The sequence below is a fragment of the Chiloscyllium plagiosum genome, unplaced genomic scaffold, assembly GCF_037043375.1.
Source record: "Chiloscyllium plagiosum isolate Xiang-an unplaced genomic scaffold, Cpla_swu_hap1 HiC_scaffold_4, whole genome shotgun sequence".
Lineage (NCBI taxonomy): Eukaryota > Metazoa > Chordata > Chondrichthyes > Orectolobiformes > Hemiscylliidae > Chiloscyllium > Chiloscyllium plagiosum.
Window position 1 is genome coordinate 70,072,679 of NW_028270142.1, and position 24,534 is coordinate 70,097,212.

The 24,534-nt window shown below is 43.3% G+C and overlaps 1 protein-coding gene across 43 annotated transcripts in view; it reads left to right on the top strand.

Moving 5' to 3' along the window:
* Window positions 1–24,534, top strand: part of rims2a (regulating synaptic membrane exocytosis 2a) — a 1,173,408-nt gene that overhangs the window by 913,910 nt on the left and 234,964 nt on the right. The window lies entirely within an intron of this gene.

The window sequence follows — 24,534 nt, forward strand, 5'->3', positions numbered from 1 at the left end:
ATAGTAGAAGGGAACAGTTTATTTGAAATGCTGAACAGGGATGGTGGGAGGACATGTATGTTTGGTGTTAGCCCATGCTATAGGAGGGAGAAATGGTTCAGAACACTCAGCTGAATGTGGAAGCTGTTCAGCTACAAGTTGAGATCAATAGAAGAATGGAGAATTGGGAAAACAGAGCAGGCATGCTGGAGAACCTGGTCAATCGTAGTTGAGGAAAGTCTAAGACATGTTAAAAACAATATCATCTTCAGAGAAATCAAGAGAATGGAATAGAATCCATATAAGAAGCAGATTCTGAGGACTGTAATCAAGGGAACTATGAGTGAATGGCTATATTGGTTGACAACCTAAGCCCAAAATGGAAATAGGGAAGTTGAAGAAAAGTCGGAGATGGACCATGAAGGTCAAGTAAAAATTGTAAGAGGAGGTTTGATAAATTCTTGTAATTCAGGTCAAGAGCAGGAAGTGGCCAATGATCATTAAAATAATCATCATATGACAACAAGAAATGAGGGAGGAGACCTTTGTCGGATGGAAATAAAGTATGTTCCAAATAAGCCACAGAAAGACAGTTTGAGCCTCAATTCAAAGAAGAAACAGAGGGAGGTGGTTTCAGAGACTCTGGTGTGGAATAAAGGACTGAACAGGTGAAAAGGAGATGATTAGGACCTATTCCTACCCTAGTCATTCTTTTATTCCTAAATAGCAAATGTGGTTCCCTTGTTCAAAAAGGGGAGTAGGGATAACCCTAGTAACTATAGGCCGGTGAGTCTCACTTCTGTTGTGGGCAAAGTCTTAGAGAGAATTGTAAGGGATAGGATTTATGCACATCTGGATAGGAATAATGTGATCAAGGATAGTCAGCATGGTTTTGTGAAGGGCAGGTCGTGCCTCACAAACCTTATTAAATTCTTTGAAAAGGTGACAAAGGAGGTTGATGAGGGGAAAGCGGTAGATGTGGTATATATGGATTTTAGTAAGGCGTTTGATAAGGTTCCCCATGGTAGGCTACTTCAAAAAATACGGAGGTATGGCATTGAGGGTGAGTTGGAGGTTTGGATTAGGAATTGGCTGGATGGAAGAAGACAGAGGGTAGTAGTTGATGGTAAAGGTTCATCTTGGAGTGCAGTTACTAGCGGTGTTCCGCAAGGATCTGTTTTGGGACCATTGCTGTTTGTCATTTTTATAAATGACCTGGAAGAGGGGTTATAAGGTTGGGTGAGCAAGTTTGCGGATGATACGAAAGTCGGAGGAGTTGTTGACAGTGAGGAAGGATGTGGCAGGTTACAGCAGGATATAGAGAAGCTGCAGAGCTGGGCAGAAAGGTGGCAAATGGAATTCAATGTAGCTAAGTGTGAGGTGATTCACTTTGGGAAGAATAACAAAAAGATGGGGTACTGGGCTAATGGTCGGATACTTGGTAGTGTGGATGAGCAGAGGGATCTTGGTGTCCATGTACACAGATCTCTGAAAGTTGCCACCCAGGTAAATAGTGCGGTGAGGAAGGCATATGGCGTACTGGCTTTTATTGGTAGAGGAATTGAGTTCCGGAGTCCTGAGGTCATGATGCAGTTGTATAAGACTCTGGTGCGGCCGCATCTGGAATATTGTGTGCAGTTTTGGTCGCCATACTATAGGAAGGATGTGGAGGCACTGGAACGGGTGCAGAGGAGGTTTACCAGGATGTTGCCTGGTATGGAAGGAAGATCGTATGAGGAAAGACTGAGACACTTGGGGCTGTTTTCATTAGAGAAAAGAAAGTTTAGGGGTGACTTGATTGAGGTGTACAAGATGATTAGGGGGTTAGATAGAGTTGACAGTGTGAACCTTTTCCCGCGTATGGAGTCGGGTATTACAAGGGGGCATAGCTTTAAATTAAGGGGGGGTAGATGTAGGACTGAAGTTAGGGGTAGGTTCTTCACTCAGCGAGTCGTAAGTTCATGGAATGCCCTGCCAGTAGCAGTGGTGGACTCTCCCTCTTTATGAGGTAAAAACAATGACTGCAGATGCTGGAAACCAGATTCTGGATTAGTGGTGCTGGAAGAGCACAGCAATTCAGGCAGCATCCAAGGACAGGCAAAATCGACGTTTCGGGCAAAAGCCCTTCATCAGGAATAAAGGCAGAGAGCCTGAAGCATGGAGAGATAAGCTAGAGGAGGGTGGGGGTGGGGAGAGAGTAGCATAGAGTACAATAGGTAGGTGGGGAATGAGATGAAGGTGATAGGTCAGGGAAGAGAGGGTGGAGTGGATAGGTGGAAAAGGAGCTGGGCAGGTCGGACAAGTCCGGACAGGTCGAGTTACTGGAGGTTAGAAACTAGGATGAGGTGGGGGAAGGGGAAATGAGGAAACTGTTGAAATCCACATTGATGCCCTGGGGTTGAAGTGTTCCGAGGCGGAAGATGAGGCGTTCTTCCTCCAGGCGTCTGGTGGTGAGGGAGCGGCGGTGGAGGAGGCCCAGCACCTCCATATCCTCGGCAGAGTGGGAGGGGGAGTTGAAATGTTGAGCCACTGGGCGATTTGGTTGACCCAGTGGCTCAACATTTCAACTCCCCCTCCCACTCTGCCGAGGATATGGAGGTGCTGGGCCTCCTCCACCGCCGCTCCCTCACCACCAGACGCCTGGAGGAAGAACGCCTCATCTTCCGCCTCGGAACACTTCAACCCCAGGGCATCAATGTGGATTTCAACAGTTTCCTCATTTCCCCTTCCCCCACCTCATCCTAGTTTCTAACCTCCAGTAACTCGACCTGTCCGGACTTGTCCGACCTGCCCAGCTCCTTTTCCACCTATCCACTCCACCCTCTCTTCCCTGACCTATCACCTTCATCTCATTCCCCACCTACCTATTGTACTCTATGCTACTCTCTCCCCACCCCCACCCTCCTCTAGCTTATCTCTCCATGCTTCAGGCTCTCTGCCTTTATTCCTGATGAAGGGCTTTTGCCCGAAACGTCGATTTTGCCTGTCCTTGGATGCTGCCTGAATTGCTGTGCTCTTCCAGCACCACTAATCCAGAATCTCCCTCTTTATGGGCATTTAAGCGAGCATTGGATAGGTATATGGAGGATAGTGGGTTAGTATAGGTTAGGTGGGCTTGGATCGGCGCAACATCGAGGGCCAAAGGGCCTGTACTGCGCTGTATTCTTCTATGTTCTATTAGAATCAGGAAACTAGAAACCTTTCATGTATCTGAGGATGTAGGATGATTCATGATGTGTGGTGAAAAGAAACTGGAGATGGGAAGAGAAAGTGAAGTCGAAATGAGAAGAAATCAATTCTGTGGAGCAGAGGCTGAGACAGAGATTTTTAAACAGGGAATCAAAGGTTATGGTGAAAGTCAGGAAAATGGAGTTTAGGATTATCAGATCAGGCATAATCTCATTGAATGACAGAGCAGACTCTATGGGCTGTATGACCTACTTCTGCTCCTACTGAAGTTCTGCTACACCTTTGCAAGCTGCTGTGACATTTATTTATAACAATCTTGAATTGATATTATTCATTCTAAGAATGAGAGCATGACATTCATTTCCCACCATTCTTCATTCCGTTAAGACAATGGATAAGAGCAGTTTGATTCAACTGAGGGTCTTTTTGGGCCTCTTCTGCAGCAAGTAAAAGCTAACCACTTTAGTGTGAGCCTGGAATCCAAATTGTGGGCGGCACAGTTGCTCAATGGGCTGAAGGACCTGTTTCCACACTGTAGGGAATCTAATCTAATCAAATCAAAGTAGAATAGACAGGATGAAGGTGGCAATTTTACTTCCCTAAAGGACATTAGTGAACCAGCTGGGGCTTTACAATGATCACAAATTTTTATTGTTAAATTTTTTAAAGCCTGTTTTGAAACTCTCAGTTTGCCCTGGTAAAGTGCATACTTTAGAACATAGAACATAAAGTTGACCAATGTAAAACCAATGTGAAGCTCATCTAACCAACACAATTCCATTTTCATCCATATGTTGATCCAATGACCATTTAAATGCCCTTAAAGTTGGGGGGGTCTACTACTGTTATGGGCAGGCCGTTCCACACCCCTACTACTGTCTGAGTAAAAAAACTACCTCTGACATCTGTCCTGTATCTATCACCACTCAATTTAAAGCTATGTCCCTTCGTGCTACTCATCACTATCCAGAAAAAAGGCTCTCACTGTCCACCCTATCTAACCTCTGATTACCTTAGATGTCTCAGTTAAGTCACTTCTCAACCTTTTTCTCCCTAACGAAAACTGCCTCAGGACCCTCACACATTCCTCATAAGACCTACCCTCTATACCAGGCAACATCCTAGTAAATCTCTGAACCCTTTCCAAAGCTTCAACACCCTTCCTATGTTGCGGTGGCCAGAACTGTATGCAATATTCCAAGTGCGGCCACACCAGAGTCTTGTACAGTTGCAGCATGACCTCATGGCTCCGAAACTTAATCCCTCCAATAATAGAAGCTAGCACAGTGTATGCCTTCTTAACAACCTTATCAACCCGGGTGGTAAATTTCAGGATCTGTGCACATGGACACTGAGATCTCTCTGCTCATCTACGCTACCAAGAATCTTACTATTAGTCCAGTACTCTTTATTCCTATTGCTTCTTCCAAAGTGAATCACCTCACACTTTTCTGCATTAAACTCCGTTTGCCACCTCTCAGCCCATCTCTGCAACTTATCTAAGGCCCTCAGTAACTCACAACATCCTTCCTCATCATCCACAACTCTATCGACCTTACTAACCCATCCTTACTTACTAACCCATCCTTCTACCCCCTTATCCAGGTCATTTATAAAAATGACAAACAACAGTGACCCCAAAACAGATCCTTGCGGTACAACACGATAACTGAACTCCAGGATGAACATTTCCCATCAATCGCCACCCTCTGTCTTCTTTCTGCTCGGCAGTTTCTGATCCAAACTGCTAAATCACCCTCAATCCCATGCCTCCATATTTTGTGCAATAGTCTACCATGGGGAACTTTATCAAACGCCTTACTGAAATCCATGTACACCACATCAACCACTTTACCCTCATCCACCTGTGTGGTCACCTTTTCAAAGGATTCAACAAGGTTTGTGAGTCATGTCCTACCTTTCACAAAACCACTCATCGACTTATTTCTTTCTAGATTGATTATAAATCCTAATTCTTATAACCTTTTCCAACACTTTACCCACAACCAAAGTAAGGCTCACTGGTCTATAATTACCTGGGTTGTCTCTACTCCCCTTATAGAGTCAAAGAGTCATAGAGATGTACAGCATGGAAACAGACCCTTCGGTCCAACTCGTCCACGCCAACCAGATATCCCAACCCATTCTAGTCCCACCTGCCAGCACCTGGCCCATATCCCTCCAAACCCTTCCAATTCATATACCCATCCAGATGCCTTTTAAATGTTGCAATTGTACTAGCCTCTACCACGTCCTCTGGCAGCTCATTCCATACACGTGCCACCCTCAGTGTGAAAAAGTTGCTCCTTCGGTCTCTTTTATACCTTTCCCCTCTCACCCTAAACCTATGCCCTCTAGTTCTGGACTCCCCCACCCCAGAGAAAAAACTTTGTCTATTTATCCTATCCATGACCCTCATGATTTAATAAACCTCTATATGGTCACTCCTCAGCCTCCGACGCTCCAGGGAAAATAGCCCTCGCTTATAGCTCAAATCCTCCAACCCTAGCAACATCCTTGTAAATCTTTTCTGAACCCTTTCAAGTTTTACATCATCTTTCCGATAGGAAGGCGACCCTTCTTGAACAAAGGAACAGCATTTGCTGTCCTCCAGTCTTCTGACACTATTCCTGTAGACAGTGATGACATAACGTTCAAAGCCAAAGGTTTTGCAATCTCCTTCCTGGCTCCCAGAGAATCCTTGGATAAATCCCATCTGGCCCAGGGGACTCATGTATTTTCACACTTTAGAATCATAGAGATGTACAGCATGGAAACAGACCCTTCGGTCCAACCTGTCCACGCCGACCAGATATCCCAACCCAATCTAGTCCCACCTGCCAGCACCCGGCACATATCCCGCCAAACCTTTCCTATTCATATACCCATCCAAATGCCTCTTAAATGTTGCAATTGTACCAGCCTCCACCACATTCTCTGGCAGCTCATTCCATGCACGTACCACCCTCTGCGTGAAAAGGTAGCCCCTTAGGTCTCTTTTATATCTTTCCCCTCTCACCCTAAACCTACGCCCTCTAGTTCTGGACTCCCCAACCCCAGGGAAAAGACTTAGTCTATTTATCCTATCCATGCCCCTCATCATTTTGTAAACCTCTATAAGGTCACTCCTCAGCATCTGACGCTCCAGGGAAACAGCCCCAGACTATTCAGCCTCTCCCTATAGCTCAAATCCTCCAACCCTGGCAACATCCTTGTAAATCTTTTCTGAACCCTTTCAAGTTTCACAACATCTTTCCGATAGAAAGGAGACCAGAATTGCATGCAATATTCCAACAGTGGCCTAACCGATGTCCTGTGCAGCCGCAACATGACCTCCCAACTCCTGTACTCAATACTCTGACCAATAAAGGAAAGCATACCAAATGCCTCCTTCACTATCCTATCTACCTGCGACTGCACTCCAAGGTCTCTTTGTTCAGCAACACTCCCTAGGACCTTACCATTGCCAGTGCCCTCTTGTGACCTTGCAACCTTATTTCTGACCTCACTACTCTCAACCTCCTGGACACTGGAACTACAATTTAGGTTCCCCACCCCCTGCTGAATTAGTTTAAACCCTCTCCACACCCCCTCACCCCACCACCATCCCCACAATATATTGGTACCCCTCTGGTTCAGTTGAAGACCATCCTGTTTGTAGAGGTCCTACCTACCCCCAAAAGAGCCCCAAGTATCCAGAATTCCAAAACCCTCCCTCCTGCACCATACTTGTAGCCACGTGTTCAACTCCTCTCTCTCCCTTTTCCTTATCTCATTAGCACATGGCACGGACAACATACCTGATGATAACAACTCAGTTTGTTCTAGTTCATCGCTTCCATCCTACCTCCCTGAATTTCTGCCTTCAATCCCCATCTCTCTTCCTACCTACATCATTGGTGTCTATGTGGACCTGCTCTCCCTCAAGGATCCAGAAAGCAAGATCAGAGATATCACGGACCCTGGCTCCTGGGAGGCAACAAACCAACCGTGAGTTTCCCTCGTTCCCAAAGAACCTCCTATCTATCCCCCTAACAATGGAGTTGCCAATGACTAATGCTTTGCTCCTCTTCCCCTTTCCCTTCTGACTTCCCACAGGACTGACTCTGTGCCAGAGACCTGTGCCCCATTGTTTACCTGGGTAAATTGTCCCCACCAATTGTATCCAAAATGGTATACTTGTTATTGAGGGGAACCGCCACAGGGGATCCCTGCGCTGCCTACCTGTTCCCTCTCCATCTCCTGATGGTAACCCATCTACCTTCTTCTTGTACCTGAGGTGCGACTATCTCCCAGTAACTCCTCTCAATAACCCCCTCTGCCTTCCTAATGATCCGAAGTTCATCCAGCTCCAACTCCAGTTCCCTAATGTGGTTTTTGAGGAGTTGGAGTTGGGTGCACTTCCTGCATATGCAGTCACAGGGCAGGAGGAACATTCAACTGCACTCCAACTAACCTCCACTCCAACTATTTTAAATTCCCAACGAGACTACTGAAAACAAACAAAAACAATTCTAGATTATTATTCCCTGAAATTTATTATTAACTGAATTATGCTGAGATGAACTTACAGTCCTGTAATAATTTAACATGAGAAAACTGCTAACATGCTCAACAACCTACATTACAATGCAGCATTTCCCTTACTAATCTATGAAGGACAAAAATCCAAGAATACTGCAGCAGGAATCACTGAATGTTGGGTCCTCTTGTCCCAGGCAATTCTAGTTTATCACTGTCTCACAAATCAGGCTTCATCCAGAAGCTGCAGACGGACAAGGAAATATTCAAAATTTTTGTCCCCGTCTCCTGGTCAATGGCATGCTCTCTCTGCACATTGCCACTGCCCATGACGATTTTCCCAACCCAAATGCTGCAGTCCACTTCTTCCCTGGTCTTCCATTCCAAATGCAGCAGAAATGGACATTGCAGCATTTACTGTGGAACTGCAGTGGAGTGTTGGGGAAGAGAGAACATGTCCCCTATGAATGACACTAGTTCTTGTGTTCAGGTGGGTTTAAAGGTCCAGTCTTTGCATGGCTTACTGAGTAAATGAGAAATGGATGAGTGAGTGATGAGGTGACAAGATTAGTAAGTCAGTGGGTATTTAGCGTGCAGGTTAGTTGGATGGTTGAGAGGGTAGTCGAGTATTAAGGGGCATTTGATTAATTAGTGGGATGACTGGGGACAAATGGCTGGGGATTTTGGGCAATGGAGGAGGCCAAAAATGTTCAGGTCGGTAAGGGAGTGGTTGGGGGAAATTGAAGTGGGTGATGACTGGGAGGTCCGGTCAGCCCCTGCAGACCCGGCTGCGATGCTCGGTGAGCTGTTCCCTGAGTTTACGTTCAGTCTGCCCGATATAGGGAAAACCACATCGGGAGCACCTGATGCAGTAAACTAGGTTGGAAGAGAGGCAGGTGAACCTCTGTTTCACCTGGATGGAGTGGGGGAGAGGGTACCGACAGGTTTTGCATCTTTTTTGGTTGCAGGGGAAGGTGCCTGGGATGGCGTGAATCATGGATTGTCGGAGGAAACGGTCCTCACAGAGGTTCACCTGCCTCTCTTCCAAACCTAGTTTACTGCATCAGGTGCTCCCAATGTGGTCTTCTCTATGACGAGGAGACTGAACGTAAACTTAGAGAATGACACTACCTCCCTCACCTCCATCTAGGGCCCCAGGTGAGACAGAGGTTCACCTGCCTCTTTCCAACCTAGTTCACTGCATCAGGTGCTCCCGATGTGATCTTCTCTACATTGGGGAGACTGAATGTAAACTCGGAACAGCTCACCGAGCATCACAGCCGGGTCCGCAGGGGCTGACTGGATTTCCCAGTCACCACCCATTTCATTTCCCCCAGCCACTCTCTTTCCGACATGACCATCTTTGGCCTCTTCCATTGCCAAAACAAGCCACAGCTCCTATTAGAGGAACAACACCTTATCTTCAGCCTGGGCACTCTACAGCCCAGAGGACTCAACATTGAGTTCTCCAATTTCAAATAACCTCCCTTTCATCCCCTGACTCTATTCCCAGCCCCTCCCTTTCCCTTCACTGCTCCCAGCCACCAACTGGATTCATTCTTCCCATTGACCAACCAGGTCGTACCTTCTACCTCTCTTCATATATCCTCACTTCACCAACCTGCCCCTAGCTCCTCTCACTCCCAGTCCTGAAGAAAGGTTACACCCAACATATCGACTTCAGCACCTTCTGATGCTGCCTGGCTTGCTGTGTTCTTCCAGGCTCCTACCTGTCTACTTTGGCTTCCAGCATCTGCAGTTTTTTTTTGTCTCTAATGAATTTAAAGAAGCAGTCAACAGATGCAGTTAAACTACTGTTTGCAAACTCAGCAAGTTATGTACCCTTGAGTGGGACAAGTGCTTTGTAATTTTAGAGATTTGAGCAGAGGCCAACACTTTTGCTGCCTCCACATATAGTATATAAAATGTAAAGCATTTTTAATTTCAACTGGAAACTAGCACTTACGGGTTCAAACTGGCAAGTACTTTCAAAGTAAATATTGGGAATTTTTCTTTGTACCATGAGTGGCCAATACACTAAAGAAATCTCTAGATAGATCCAAGGAGACAAAATAACCGAAAATCACTTGAGAAATAATTGGATGTTGCAGTAGGTGGTGGGATGGATATGCTCAGTTAGCTAGTGCATAGAAGTGGACAGATCAGGTGTACTTTAGAACTCTGTAGCAAGCTATGAAGTGATTGCTGGGCCCCTCGCTGAAGTGTTTGTGTCATCATTAGTCACAGTGAGTTGTTGGAGGACTGGAAGTTGGCTGATATGATGCCACTATTTAAAAGATGGTAGGGAGGGGCTGGGGAACCATGGACTGGTGCACTTGGCATTGGTGGTGGGCGAGTTGTTGGAGGGGATCCTGGGGGACAGGATTTGCACGTATTTGGGAGGGCAGAGACTGGGCATAGTAGAGATGGCTTTGTGAGTGGAAAATCATGTCGCGAGGGGGGAGGGGATTGATGGAGGTGGTCCAGTGGATGGTGGTCTTTCTGGACTTCTGTAGGGCTTTCGACAGGATTCCTCATGTGGATTGGTTAGCAAGGTTAGATCGCATGGAACACAGGGAGAATTAGCCACTTGGATACAGAATTGGCTCAAAGGGAGAAGACAGAGAGTGGTGGTGGAGGGTTGTCATTCAGACTGGAGACCTGTGACCAGTGGTGTGCCATAAGGATCATTGCTTCATCCATAGCTTTTCATCATGCATATCAATGATTTGGATATGAAGTATAATTACTAAGTTTGCAGATGACACCAAAATTGGAGGTGTAGTGGACAGTGAAGAATGTTACCTCAGACTACAGCAGGATCTTGATCAGTTGGGCCAATGGGCCCAATAAGGAATGGCGGATGGAGTTTAATTTAGATAAATGTGATGTGCTGCATTTTGGAAAGGCAATTCAGAACAGGATGTGTACACTTAATGGTAGGGTCCTGGAGAATGTTGCTGAACAAAGAGACCCTGGAGTGCAGGTTCATAGTTCCTTGAAAGTGGAGTCACAAATAGTTAGGACAGTGAAGAAGGTGTTTGGTATGCTTTCCTTTATTGGTCAAAGTATTGAATATAGAAGTTGGGAGACCATGTTGTGGCTGTACAGGATATTGGTTAGGGCACTTTGTAATATTGTGTGCAATTCTGATCTCCCTTCTATTGAAAGACTGTTGTGAAACTTGAAATATTTCAGAAAAGATTTGCAAGGATGTTGCCAGGGTTGGAGGATTTGACCTATAGGGACAGGTTGATTAGGCTGGGGCTATTTTCTCTGGAGTGTTGAAAGCTGAGCGGTGACCGAATAAAGGTTGACATAATCATAAGGACAAGGATAGGATAAAAAGACCAGGTCTTTTCCCTGGAGCAGGGGAGTCCAGTATTAGAAGGCATAGGTTTAAGGTGAGAGGGTAAAGATTAAAAAGGGACCTAAAGGACAACTTTTTCCACACAGAGGATGGTGTGCATATGGAATAAGCTTCCAGAGGAAGTGGTTGAGGCTGGCACAATTACAACATTTAAAAGGCATCTGGGTGGATAGATGAATACCAAGGGTTTAGAGGGGTATGCGCTAAGTGCTGGCAAATGGGACTAGATAAATTTAGGATATCTGGTCGGTATGGATAGTTGGACTGAAGGGTCTGTTTCCATGCTGTACATCTCTATGACTAATGGCAATGACATATGTTGAAACCCTGTACTAATGGCAACAGTTATTAGGCAATCTTTGTCTTGCCACATGGTGATAACATTGCATAAGCCATGATTAATGATCCTTAGACAGCAAAAACAAGAGCATGAGAAAGAACATTGTGACACTAGGACCTCTCTGGATGGATGAGTTCGGTGACCTTCCTCACCTGTAATTATCATGATGACTGTTGATTACTTGTTGTGGTAAAATTATTTGTCTTAATTGCTGACTTGTCATGGAGTTATAGAGAGATCTACAGCACAGAAATAGGCCCGATGGCCCATTACATCCACTACAATCAAAACCAACCACCTATTCCCATTTTGCAGTTCTTGATCCACAGTCATAGAGTCATACAACATAGAAACAGACCCTTCGGTGGAAATTGTCCATGCTGACCGGCTTTCCCAAACTAAACTAGTCCCATTTGCCTGCATTTGACCTCGATCCCTCAAAAGTTTTCCTATTCATGTATCTGTCCAAATGTCTTTTAAATGTTGTAACTGTACCTGCCGCTACCATTTCCTCTGGCAGTTCATAGTGTTGTATGCCCTGATATGACAAGTGCATATCTAAGCTCCTCTTAAATGTTATTAAGGTTTCTACCTCTACCATCTTTACAGGCAGAAAGTCCAAGATTCCCATCACCCTTTGGGTGAAAATGTATTTTCTCATTTCTTTTTCAAATGTTCTGCCCCTTACCTGAAATCTATGCCCCCTAGTCATTGATCCATCCATCAAGGAGAAAGATGTCTACTCTATCCATGTCCTTCATAATTTTAAACATCTCAATCATGTCTCCTCTCAATCTTCTCTGATTTTGGGAAAAATATCCGAGTCTGTCTAATCTCTCTACATTGCAGAAATTCTCTAGCTCAGGCAGCATCATGGTATATCTCCTCTGTACCCTCTCCTGTGCTATCACAACTTTCCTACTCTAGCTGTGACTGTTACAACGCAGCAGTGAGCCCTTCTGCTAATTAAACCAAACACCCAGAAAAGCTCACCAAGTCTTGTAATCTGTTAAAATACGAGTGACAGAGAACTCCCACATTCCACTGTTTAAAGAAAAACATCAATTTATTTCTTAACCATAAAAGTGAACATTAAACAATTCCCAGCAGCCCCCACCCTACTTTTTCTTAACTGCTTGTTATCTGCCTCCAACTCTGTAGCAATATATTGTTCCAATGAAAACAGATATTAAAATTACATCAACTTAATTTCAAAACCACACAGCAACTGTTGTCTCCGGTGTCTGTCTTCTTTCAGCTGAAGATCTCCCCAGGTCGTCTTCTGTCTTTTACTGCAAAAATATTTTATATGAAAATGGTCCCTTTAATAGAGAGTGTTTTGAATGGCAATCTTTCTCGATGGCAGTTACTCTCTGTCTGACTTTCAAAGAGCCAGCTTTTTTTATCCCCAAACACCAGATCGTCTCATTGGTTCGAAGTTGGCAAAAACAATAATTTCAATTCAAAGTCAATTGGGTTTTAGTATCCTGGGGCATACCTTAACTGGATTAGCTACATTTGAATTGTTGTCAGAAGAGCAACCAACTCAGATGTCTATTTCACAGCCAAATGTTGAATATTTTCAATTTTCCCGTATACTCTGAGACTGCTAGTTAGTCATATGACAGGCACTTGTAAACTTTCAGTGCAAAACCACATTCACACTCTCTTAAAGGTACAGTGTACACCTTCAACATCATAAGTGACCTAACTAACATTTTATAAATTCCAACATAAATTCTGGGCTCTTAAACTCTATGCTCCACTAATTAAGGATATTGTAACATATGCCTTGTTAACCATTTTATCCACCTGTCTTGATACCTTGAAGGACCAGTGTACACACACCATGGTGCCTCTGATCCTTTGTGCTTCCCAAGGTCCAACCCTTCATCATGTATGTCCTTGCCTAGTTTGTCCTGCCCAAGTGCATCACCTCACATTTATATGGATTGAATTCCATATGCCACTGACCAGCCCATCTGACCAACCTGTCTATGTCCTCTTGTAGACTAAGGCTATCCCTCACTATTTATCACCCCACCAATTTTTGTATCATCTGCAAACTACTGATCAACCTTCTACATTCAAGTTTAAATCATTTATATGAACCACGGCAAGGGCCCCAACATTGACCCCTGCAGCATCCCACTGGGACATGCTTTCAGTTGGAAAAACAACCCCAACCATCACATTCTGTTTATTGCCACTCAGAGCAATGATAAGCCTCCATGAGATCCAAGGAAATTTGGCAAATCGGATCCACTGTTGGCAAAGTCTCCTGTACGGGATCTTATCAAAAGCTTTGCTGTTGTTCAAGTAGATTACATCAAAGGCATTGCCCTCCTCGACACAACCGGGCTCCTCTTTGAAAAATTCAATTAAGTAAATCAGACATGACCTTCACTTAACAAAAACATATTGACGGTCCTTGATTAATCCCTATCTCTCCAAATGCAGGTTCATTCTGTCCCTTCAGAATTGCTTCTAATAGTTTTATCAGCACTGATTGTCCTTTCTTTTATTGTTCTGGATTAGTGGTGCTGGAAGAGGATGCTGTATGCTTTACTTACTGCTCTCTACAGTTATCTTCAATAATCCGTGCACATGTACACCAAGGTACCTGTGTGCTTGCGCCTCTTTTAGAATTGTACCCCCTCTATTTTATATCGTCTTTCAGTGTACTGCTACCAAAGTGCATCACGTCTCATTTCTCTGCATTGAACTCCTCTGCTGCTATCCACCCACTGCAACAATTTTTCAATGTCCTTTTGCAGTTCTGGCTCCTTACGTTTTGCTCCTCACAATTTACAATTCTTTGATGTTTAGTGTCATCTGCAAACTTTGCAGTTTACTCCTGTACATTAAGATCCAGATCATTGACTGGAGACTTTTCCCCATGGCAGGATTGACTGGCATGAGGGGTCATAATTTTAAGATATTGGGAGACAGGTATAGAGGGGGCGTCAGAGGAAGGTTCGTTTATGCAAAAAGTTGTGAATGCATGGAATGTGCTACCAGCGGTGTTGGTGGAAGCAGAGTCATTTGGGACATTTAAGCGACTGCTGGACATGCACATGGACAGCAGTGAATTGAGGGGTGTGTAGGTTAAGTTATTTTATTTTACATTTGGATTAATACCCGGCACAACATTGTCGGCCAAAAGGTCTGTTCTGTGTAGTACTATGTCTCTGTCTATGTCATTAGTATGAAATAACAAAATCAAGGGTTCCAATACCAATTACTGGAGAACTCCACGACAACTCTTCCTCCAGCTCTAAAAATATGCATTAACCATTACTCTTTATTTCCTATCATCATTCAATTTTTATTCACATTGCTCCTGTACTTTTATACCACAAACTATAAATTTTCTCACAAGTCTGTTGTATGGTACTGTATCAAATACCTTCTGAAAGTCCATGTACAATGCATTATCAAGTCTTTGTTACCTCTTCAGAATGTTCCACCAAGTTAGTTACATTTGAAATTCATGCTGATGCAACCCAATTAACCCATCTTTCTTCTGTGTGAAATCTATAGACTTAGCACATTGCATACGTTGAGCGGATGTCATATTGCAACTTCTTTCAACTCTTTTATTAACTCTTAAAAGTCTATACTTACATTATTTTAAAGTTCATGCATGGGGATTTTTTTTCCAGTGTTAACTATTAAATGTGTGCATTTATGTTACTAATATTCTACCTGCTCAAATAAACAACATTGCTTGCTCCACTCAGAAATCTGGGGGCCCGTGTAGTGGTGGCATTATGTGTGCCACATGTACGACATGACCCAAAGAGGACAATAATAATCTATTTATTCCTTTGCTGGAGCTTTTTGTGCCAACTTTTTTTGCTGCCTCGTGATATGCTAATTCAGTTTGATAATTTGTGCAAATGAACAGTATGACTTAATTCGTATCAAGTTATCCAAGTGATCTATTTCTAATTTTTCTGTATTTGTATTGAATCAAATTCATGAAGCTAAATCCACACACTTAGTCAGCACTTGATGGTGAAATGTTGCCCAAATGTCCAGAAAAATAGACATTTGTTGAAGCTGGTATATTCCCTCAAATCATAGAAAATCTGAAATGGACCCATTTTGATTTTTTTCCGCAACCTTAAAATTTGAAACCGGAGTATTTCTCACATGTGTTTGTGGTCACGTGTTTTTCATAGTTTGGTATGAAAGTGGAATATTTCCATATCAGTCACACAATACTGTCTTTTCCAAATTCATAATCTGTTGTCTTGGTGATTGCAGCAAATGTATGCAACTTTTGTGTTTCCTTTTCTGGAAATCTGCTTTCCAAGCAGTTGAATAAATTGTAGGATTGCAGAAGTGCTGAGAGCAACCAGAACCTTCTTAACTTGATTACTCGGATATACATCGGCAAAAGTGAGCACTGCAGATGCTTGAGACTAGAATCGAGAGCGTGGTGCTGGAAAAGCATAGCCAGTCAGGCAGCATCCGAGGAGCAGGAGAGTCAACGTTTTGGGCAAAAGCCCTTCATCAGGAAGGAGCATGCTGATGAAGGGCTTTTGCCCAAAACATAGAGTCTCCTGCTCCTCCGATGCTGCCTGACCAATTATGCTTATCCACCACCTCACTTTCTACTCGAATATACATGTTCACCAAGATACTTAGTATTTATTGATCTTGGCCTTTGCAAATTGCATAGCTTCAATTGTTGTCAAGCAGCTTCTTTATTTTGCACAGTGATGCCAGTTCACCAGGAACATCAGTCAGGACTGTCAATGCAACATGGTTTTGCAAGCATGTTCATTGCACTTATTCACTTGCTGTCTGTGGTACTTGTTCAGGACATAGTAGTTTTGCATTATTGCACTCACTACAAAGTGCTTTCATGGCCACTTCATTCAGAACTCAAAATTACACTGTGTCACTCTCTGTGACTTTGGCAAAATCTTTAAAATGTCCTGTCTTCGCCATTAACCTGCTGAACATTGAAATACTTCTAAGAAAAGTGTATACAATAACTTTCATAATTGATACATGCATCCAAACATCCATCTATTCTCAGATCTTTCTTTGACCAATATAAAGGAAGATTTAAAAAATGTCTTTGGATATATAAAGGGCAAATGAAAGGCAAAGGTGGACAATGCGCTGCTGGAAATTGATGCTAGAGAGATAGTAGTGGTGAATAAGGAAATGGCTGTGGAACTAAACAATTACTTTGCATCAGCCTTCACGATGGAAGACACAAGTAATATCCCAAAAATTCAAGAAAGTGAGGGAGCAGAGCTGAGTATGGTGGCCATCACCAAGGAGAAGATGCTAGAAAAAGTGAATGACATGAAGGTGAATAAATAACCTGGACCACATGGACTACATCCAGAGTTCTAAGGGAAATAGCTGAAGAGCTAGTACAGTTAGTAGTGATCTTTCAGGAATCACTAGAATCAGGGAGGGTCCCAGAGGACTGGAAAATGGTGAACGTGACACCCCTGTTTAAAATGGGTGTAAGGCAATAGACAGAACATTACGGACCAATTGGCCTAAACTCAGTTGTGGGTAAGATCCTGGAATCCATTGTGAAGGATGAAATTTCTGAATACTTGGAAGTGTATAGTAAAATAGAGCAAAGTCAATATGGTTTCATTAAGGGGAGATTATGCCTGACAAATCTGCGAGAATTCTTTGAGGAAGTAACAAGCAGGTTAGGTCAAAGAGAGCTGGACTTCAAGAAGGCCTTTGACAAAGAGGCTGCTGTGTAAGATAAGGCCCATGGTGTTAGAGGTGAGGTGCTAGCATGGATAGAAGCTTGGCTGTCAGGAAGCAGTCGGTCGGGATAAAAGAGTCCTTCTCAGATAGCAGCTGGTGTTTTGGCAAGGCTCAGTGTTGGGACCACAACCTTTCACTTTATACTTTGACGATCCAAATAAAGAAACTGAGGGAATTCTGGCTAGGTTTGCTGACGATACATTGACAACATTTAAAAGTTATTTGGACCAATATATGGATAGGAAAGAATTAGAAGGATATGATCCAAGTGCAGGGAAATGAAGTTAGTGTGGACAGACAGTTTGGTCAGCATGGACCAGTTTGGGCTAAAGGGCCTGTCTCCATGCTGTCGGACTCTATGACGATACAAAGATAAGTAGCTTTGAGGAGGTGGATAAGTTGCAGTAGGATTTGGACACATTAGGAGAGTGGGCCAAGAAGTGGCAGGTGGAGTACAATGTGGGCAAGTGTGAGGTCATGCACTTTGGTAGGAAGAACAGGGGCTTGAATTATTTTCTAAATGGGGAGAAAATTCAGAAATTTGAACTGCAAAGATACTTGGGAGTTGTAGTCCAGGATTCTTTCAAGGTAAGCTTGCAGGTTGATTCAGTAGTTAGAAAGGCAGACACAAAAATGGCATTTATTTTGAGAGGACCTGAACGTAAAAGCAGGGATGTACGTCAATGGCTCTATAAGGCTATCGTCAGGCCACACTTGGAGTATTATGCAGTTTTGGGTATCTCAGGAAGGATGTATTGCCCCTGGAATGTGTTGAGAGGAGGTCCATGAGAATAGTCCCTGGAATGAAAAGCTAAACATAGGAGGAGTTGGACAGAGTGGATGTTGTGAAGATGTTTCCATTGGTTGGAGAGAAATGGACCTGAGGACACAATCTTCGAGTAAAGGGAAGACCTTTTAGAACGGAGATAAGGAGTAACTTTCAGTCAGAGACTGGTGAATCTATGGAATTCACTGACACAGAAGGCTGTGGAGGCCAGGTCATTAAAGAACAAAGAGAACAAATAAATTTTACAGCCCAGGAACAGGCCCTTCCGCCCTCCAAGCCTGAGCCGATCCAAATGTACTGTCTAAACCTGTCAGTCAATTCCTAAGCATTTGTATCACTCTGCTCCCCACCTACTCATGCATCTGTCCAGATGCATTTTAAATAAATATACCATGCCTGCTTCTACCACCTCTGCTAGCAACGCGTTCCAAACCCACCACCCTCTGTGTAAAGTACTTGCCATGTGTATCCCCCTTAAACTTTCCATCTCTCACCTTGAAAGCATGACCTCTTGTTATTGAATCCTTTACCCTGGGAAAAAGCTTGTCTCTATCCACCCTGTCTATACTCTTCATGATTTTGTAAACCTCAATCAGGTCCCCCCTCAATCTCCTTTTTTCTAGTAAAAATAAACCTAACCTACTCAACCTCTCAATGTATTTAAGACTAAGGTAGGTAGGTTCTTGATTGTCAAGGAGATCAAGGGTTACAGGGAGAAGGAGGTAGAAAGAGAATGAGAAACTTATCAGCCATGATTGAATGGTGGAACAGACTCGATGGGCTGAATGGCCTAACTTCTGCTTCTGTGTGTTATGGTCTAATGCTGTGTTGGTCTGACAAATGTTTGATTTCACATTGCAACACTGCCACTACTTCATTTTTCTTTCTCAGCATCATCATCTATTTATTGGGAAGTGTTGCTATAGCTGTACAAGGTATTAATCAGACCACATTGGAGAATTGCATAAGTTTTGGTCCCCTTACTTGAGAAGAAATGTAGCTGTATTGAACGCAGTTCAGAGAAGGTTCACTAGGCCAGTTATAAAGATGAGGGTTTTGTCTTGAGAGATTGAGCTCTTTCAGCCTATACGCTCTGGAATTTAGAAGACTGAGAGGAAATTGAATTGAGTAAATTAGATGTGAAAAGGAGTTGACAAAGTAGACTTAGAAGTGATATTTACTCATCTGTGCAATCTAGAATGAGAGCTCATAGTTTTAGGATAGCAGGTATAAAACAGAATGAGAAGTTATTTATCTCAAAGCGTCATGAATCTGTGGTGTTCACAACCCCAGCATAAGGTGGATGCTGCAACATTTAATGTGGAAATAGAGAGATTTTTAACTAGTAATGGGTTGAAAGGTTATGGAGCAGACAGGAAAGTGGAGTTGAAACGAAGGTGAAATTAGCCATGATCAAGTCAGTTTGCAGAGCATGCTCAAGGGGCTGAAGTGCCTACTCCTGCTCCTACTTCTTATGTTTTGATGTTCTTGAGGGCAACTAGGAATGGGCAGTAAATGTTTTCCCAGCCAGTGATGACCCCATTGTGTGAAGAATTTGTTAAAAATCCTCTCGGTTCTCAATTTTCTCAACTTATGCCTGTCATAAGCACATTTTCTGTTCTTTTTCATAATGTCTATCTCCTTTGTCATCCAAGGAATTCTGGACTTGTTTGTCCTGTTTATTTCCATTTGTTGGAATGTACCATGACTGTACCCAAACCATCTCTGAAAGGAGCCCAATGTTTGGTTAATATCTTTCCTGCCAATCTCAAATCCAAGTCTGTCCAGCCCAGCTTTGTGTTTGCCACATTGAAGTCAGGTCTTCACCAATCGATTTTTCTCACCGTGGCTTGTTGCATGTCAATCTCCTCCATTTTCTTGAACCTTCCAATACAATGATCACTGTCTCCCCACTGACACTTGGTCTACTTGTCCCACCTCATTTCCACGAACCAGATCCAAACAATGCATCTTTTATTATTGAACTGGAAACATACTGCTCTAGGAAACCCCTGCTGAACACAATCCAGGGACATTGACCCCTCACCAACCCTTACACCAACAGTATCCCAGTCTATATGTGGGTAATTAAAGTCCCCTATTGTAACTGCTCTATAATGTTGGCATTTCTCCGTAGATTCTCTGCAGATTTGTTTTTTACATCCTTTCCTTGATGGCCGAGATAATGTACTTCACAATGTAATAGAACCTTTTTGTTCCTTCCCTTGAGCCAAATTGATTCAGTCCATGGACCCTCTGAGACATCCTCTTTCTCCAATACAACAATGCCTTCTGTATCCATTTCAGTTACCCCTTTCCTTCTGTTTCTATCTTTTCTACAGCTTGTAGCCAGGAAGTCTTGCCCTTCCTTGAGCCATGTATCTGTGATTGCCATATTTCAACATGACAATCCATGCCGGTAACTTTCCAATCTTATTTACTCCATACATTCACGTAAATGCTCAGTAACCCTGATTTAAGTTCATTTTTTTCTCCCTTACTCTGACTTTACCTATTAACTTGCAATTGTTTCGTCTAGAGCCTATTGCATTTTCAGTTATTTTAGGAACCCTGGTTCTCCTTTATTGTTCTTTCTTGGTTCCCATACCCCTGCCAAGTTAGTTTAATGCCCTCCCAAGCAGCATTAACAAAACACTCCACCAGGACTTCAGTCCTAGCTCTGTTCAGGTGCAACCCATCCAGCTCATACAGGTACCATTTTCCCTAGAACCAGTCCCAATATTCCAGGAATCTAAACTCCTCCCTCCTGCATTATTCTTCTAGTCACACATTAGTAAATTAATTGACCAGGGGATGTAGCTAGAGCTTGCCTCTACACCCTGTCAAGGTTCAGCTAGATCTGGTTTTCCGCAGATGTATCTAGATAGTAATTGAAAACAGAAACCTTGACCTGTTTTATTTTCCCATTCACTGAAGGGCTTCAGTGCAGAATCAGCTAGTTGGGATTTAACTCATGGAATGTAGATCAAATGCTGAAACTCGAGTTTCTGGTTTATGTAACTCATGGACTTGGTCTTTTGTAAGTATTCCAAGAATCATTCACACATTAACAGCACAAAAGGAGGCCATTCAGCTCATTGTGCCTGTTCTGGCTCTTTGAAAAATCAACTGTGCTTGGTTCCACAATGAGATTAACCAATTGATAGATCCCCAGCTGAAGAAATTAACGTCAAGGTTCCATGAGTAAAACCTGAAAGAACTGCAGATGCTATAAATCAGAAACAAAAGCAGAAATCACTGGAAAAAAAATCAGCAGGTCTGGCAGCATCTGTGGGCAGGGTTAACATTTCAGGTCCAGTGATCCTTCCTTAGAATTCATAGTAGCTAAAAAAATGTTGATATATTTGGAGAAGATAGAATGGGGGAGTGGATAAAATGATATGTGGTGATAGAGCCCAAAGAGAGAGGAGAATAGTTGGACAGACAAAAGAGTGGAAAGTGATCCGGCTCGGAGGGTGAATAGTTCATGGGGATTGTTAGTGGCTGACAATAGACTGTGTGTAATAGCAGACTATGGGATATCAAGGCCTGGTGTACTGGAATTGGGTAAGGACATGGGAGAGCTCAAGACCTAAAATAATTGAATTTGGTTTTGACCCCAGAAAACTGCAGAATGTCCAAGCTGAAAATGAATTGCTGTTCTTCCAGATTGAGCTGAGTTTCAACAGAGATGTTGACCAGGGAACAAGGTGGTGTGATGATGTGGCAAGCAACTGGTTAGTTCAGGGTTTTTTTTTGTGGATGGATTCCACGTGTGTAGTTTTTACTATACTAATGCCAGTTCCTTCCGCAATGTGGAGTGTACCTAAAGCCCAAACGTTCTTTTGTAGAACAAGATAGTCAGAGGAAATCAAACCACATCACCCTTCAGCAGCAGTTGATGGCAGGTTGTATTAATTAAACGCCCAAAGGTTGCATGGAGAAAGTGAAGACTGCAGATGCTGGAGAGTAAGTGTCGAAAAGTATGGCACTGGAAAAGCACAACTGGTCAGGCAACATCCGAGGAGCAGGAGAGTCAGTATTTCGGGCATAAGCCCTTCATCAGGAATGGCCTCCTCTCCATGTCCCATTTATCTCTGGATGTAGGTTTGCTCGCTGAGCTGGGAGGTTCATTTCCAGACGTTTCGTCACCCTACTAGGTAACATCTTCAGTGGGCCTCAGGCAAAGCAGTGTACATGATTCCTGCTTTCTATTTATATGTTTGGGTTTCTTTGGGTTGATGATGTTACTTCCTGTGGTGATGTCATTTCTTGTTCTTTTTCTCAGGGGGTGTTAGAGGGGGTGTAACTCGATGTGTTTGTTGTTAGAATTCTGGTTGGAATGCCATGCTTCTAGGAATTCTTGTGTGTGTCGAACTTGCTAATACAATACTTGAAACCTGTGAGGAATTGCTAGTCCCTTTCAAGCGTAGACTTATGTCACCTGAAACAACCATGTAAAGCAGCAAACACTTTTGGAATTGTGTCAACAACCCAAAAAAAAATCAATCGCTGGTCTGTAAGTAGTTGATGGCCTCTTCTTTCTGTTTAGCTGTGCAAGTTGAAGACAGGGTGTTGGAGAGACATGTTGCAAACTCAGTGTTAGTGTCAAAATCAAAGTGTTGAGTGCTATTTGACAACATGATTTGTCTGTATTAGTATAGATGTAGCTGTACATTCACTAATATCTTCACCAATATGCCATCCAGTGTAATTTATAATAGATGTCTCTGTGATGTGGACACCATTCGGTTCCCAAGGGTCAATTTTAGTACCCACTCAATAGACCTGAGCTCAGTTTTTACATCCTACCTCTGACTGAAAATTTGGTCACCTCGCACCTTCTTTTACTCATGGTTAATGTTCGTTGATTACACTCATCTGAAACATTTTGGGACATTCTACTATATTTATGGTGCTCCATAAATGTCAGTTGTTTTTGCCAGATTTGGGAGGGGTAGGACAGGCCAACATTTATTGCCCTTCCCTAATTGCCTTTGAACTAAATGGCTTTCTTAGTCATTTCAGATGGCAGTTAAGTGTCAACTGCATTTGTGAGTATAGCGTTTCATGTAGAGCCGACTGAGTAAGGACAAAAGATGTATTTCCCGAAAGGGCATTGATGAGACAACTGGGTTTTTATAGCAATTGCTGTTAGTTTCATGGTCACCATCACTGATCCTAGCTTTTATTTTGCAGACATTATTTTTTAAATATAAACTCTGGAGGCTGCTGAAGTAGGATTTGATCCCTGTCCACAGGAAATTGGCCTGCATGCTTGGACTAAGACGACACCAATTTATCCCCAAGCACTAGAATGGGGCTTAAATCCTCAATCTTCTGCTTCTGTATCAGCCATGATCCACTGACCTCAAGTCACACTCCAGAGCCTGAGCACAAATATCCCAGTGCATTACGCTGTCAAAGTATTATCTTTTATGTGAAAAATCAAAGTCAGGTTCTGTCTGCATGGTCGAGTGGATGTAAAAGAGTCCTTTGCACTTTTTTGAAGATCAACAGGAGATTTGTCCTTAGTCTTTGGCTTCCTCAATCAACATCACAAAAAACGAGATTACCTTGTGGTTGTTGCATTGCTGTTTCTGGAAAGGATACCTGAGGAAGTGTCACTGGACCCATTGGCTTGAGCAGCATTTGATAAGCAATTCTGACTTCACTAATCACTACACAAACACTCAATTTAAGGAAATCCGTAGTACTCATAACTTGGTTCATTTCCATTTGTTGGAGGAGACAAACATACATTGGTACACCAAAGCTCACTTTTTGCAAACAAAAGGTATATAGAGTCCTAGAGTGGAAGCAGACTCTTGTGGGCAGCACGGTGGCACAGTGGTTAGCACTGCGGCCTCACAGCGCCAGAGACCCGGGTTCAATTCCCGCCTCAGGCGACTGACTGTGTGGAGTTTGCACGTTCTCCCCGTGTCTGCGTGGGTTTCCTCCGGGTGCTCCGGTTTCCTCCCACAGTCCAAAGATGTGCAGGGTCAGGTGAATTGGCCATACTAAATTGCCCGTAGTGTTAGGTAAGGGGTAAATGTAGGGGTATGGGTGGGTTTCGCTTCGGCGGGTCGGTGTGGACTTGTTGGGCCGAAGGGCCTGTTTCCACACTGTAATCTAATCTAATCTAATCTTCTGTCCAAATAGTCCAAGCCGACCATGCTCCCAAACTAATCTCGTCGCACTTACCTGCATTTGGTCTATATCCTTCCAAATATTTCCTGTTCATGCACTTATCCAAATGTCTTTTCAATGTTGTAACTGTACTTGCATCCATGACTTTCTCTGGCAGTTCATTCCACAGATGAACCACTGTCTGTGTAAAACAGATTCCCCTCATGCCCTTTTTAAAAATCTCTCCTCTCACCTTAAAAATTTGTCCCCTAGTTTTGAACTCCCCCATCCTGGGGAAAAGATATTTGCTATTCCTCTTATCTATGATGTATAATCTGACATGATTTTATAAATTTCTAAAAGGTCACTACTCAACCTCATTTGTTCCAGCAAAATAAGCCCCAGCCTATCCAGGCAACATCCAAGGAGCAGGAGAATCAACGTTTCGGGCATGAGCCCTTC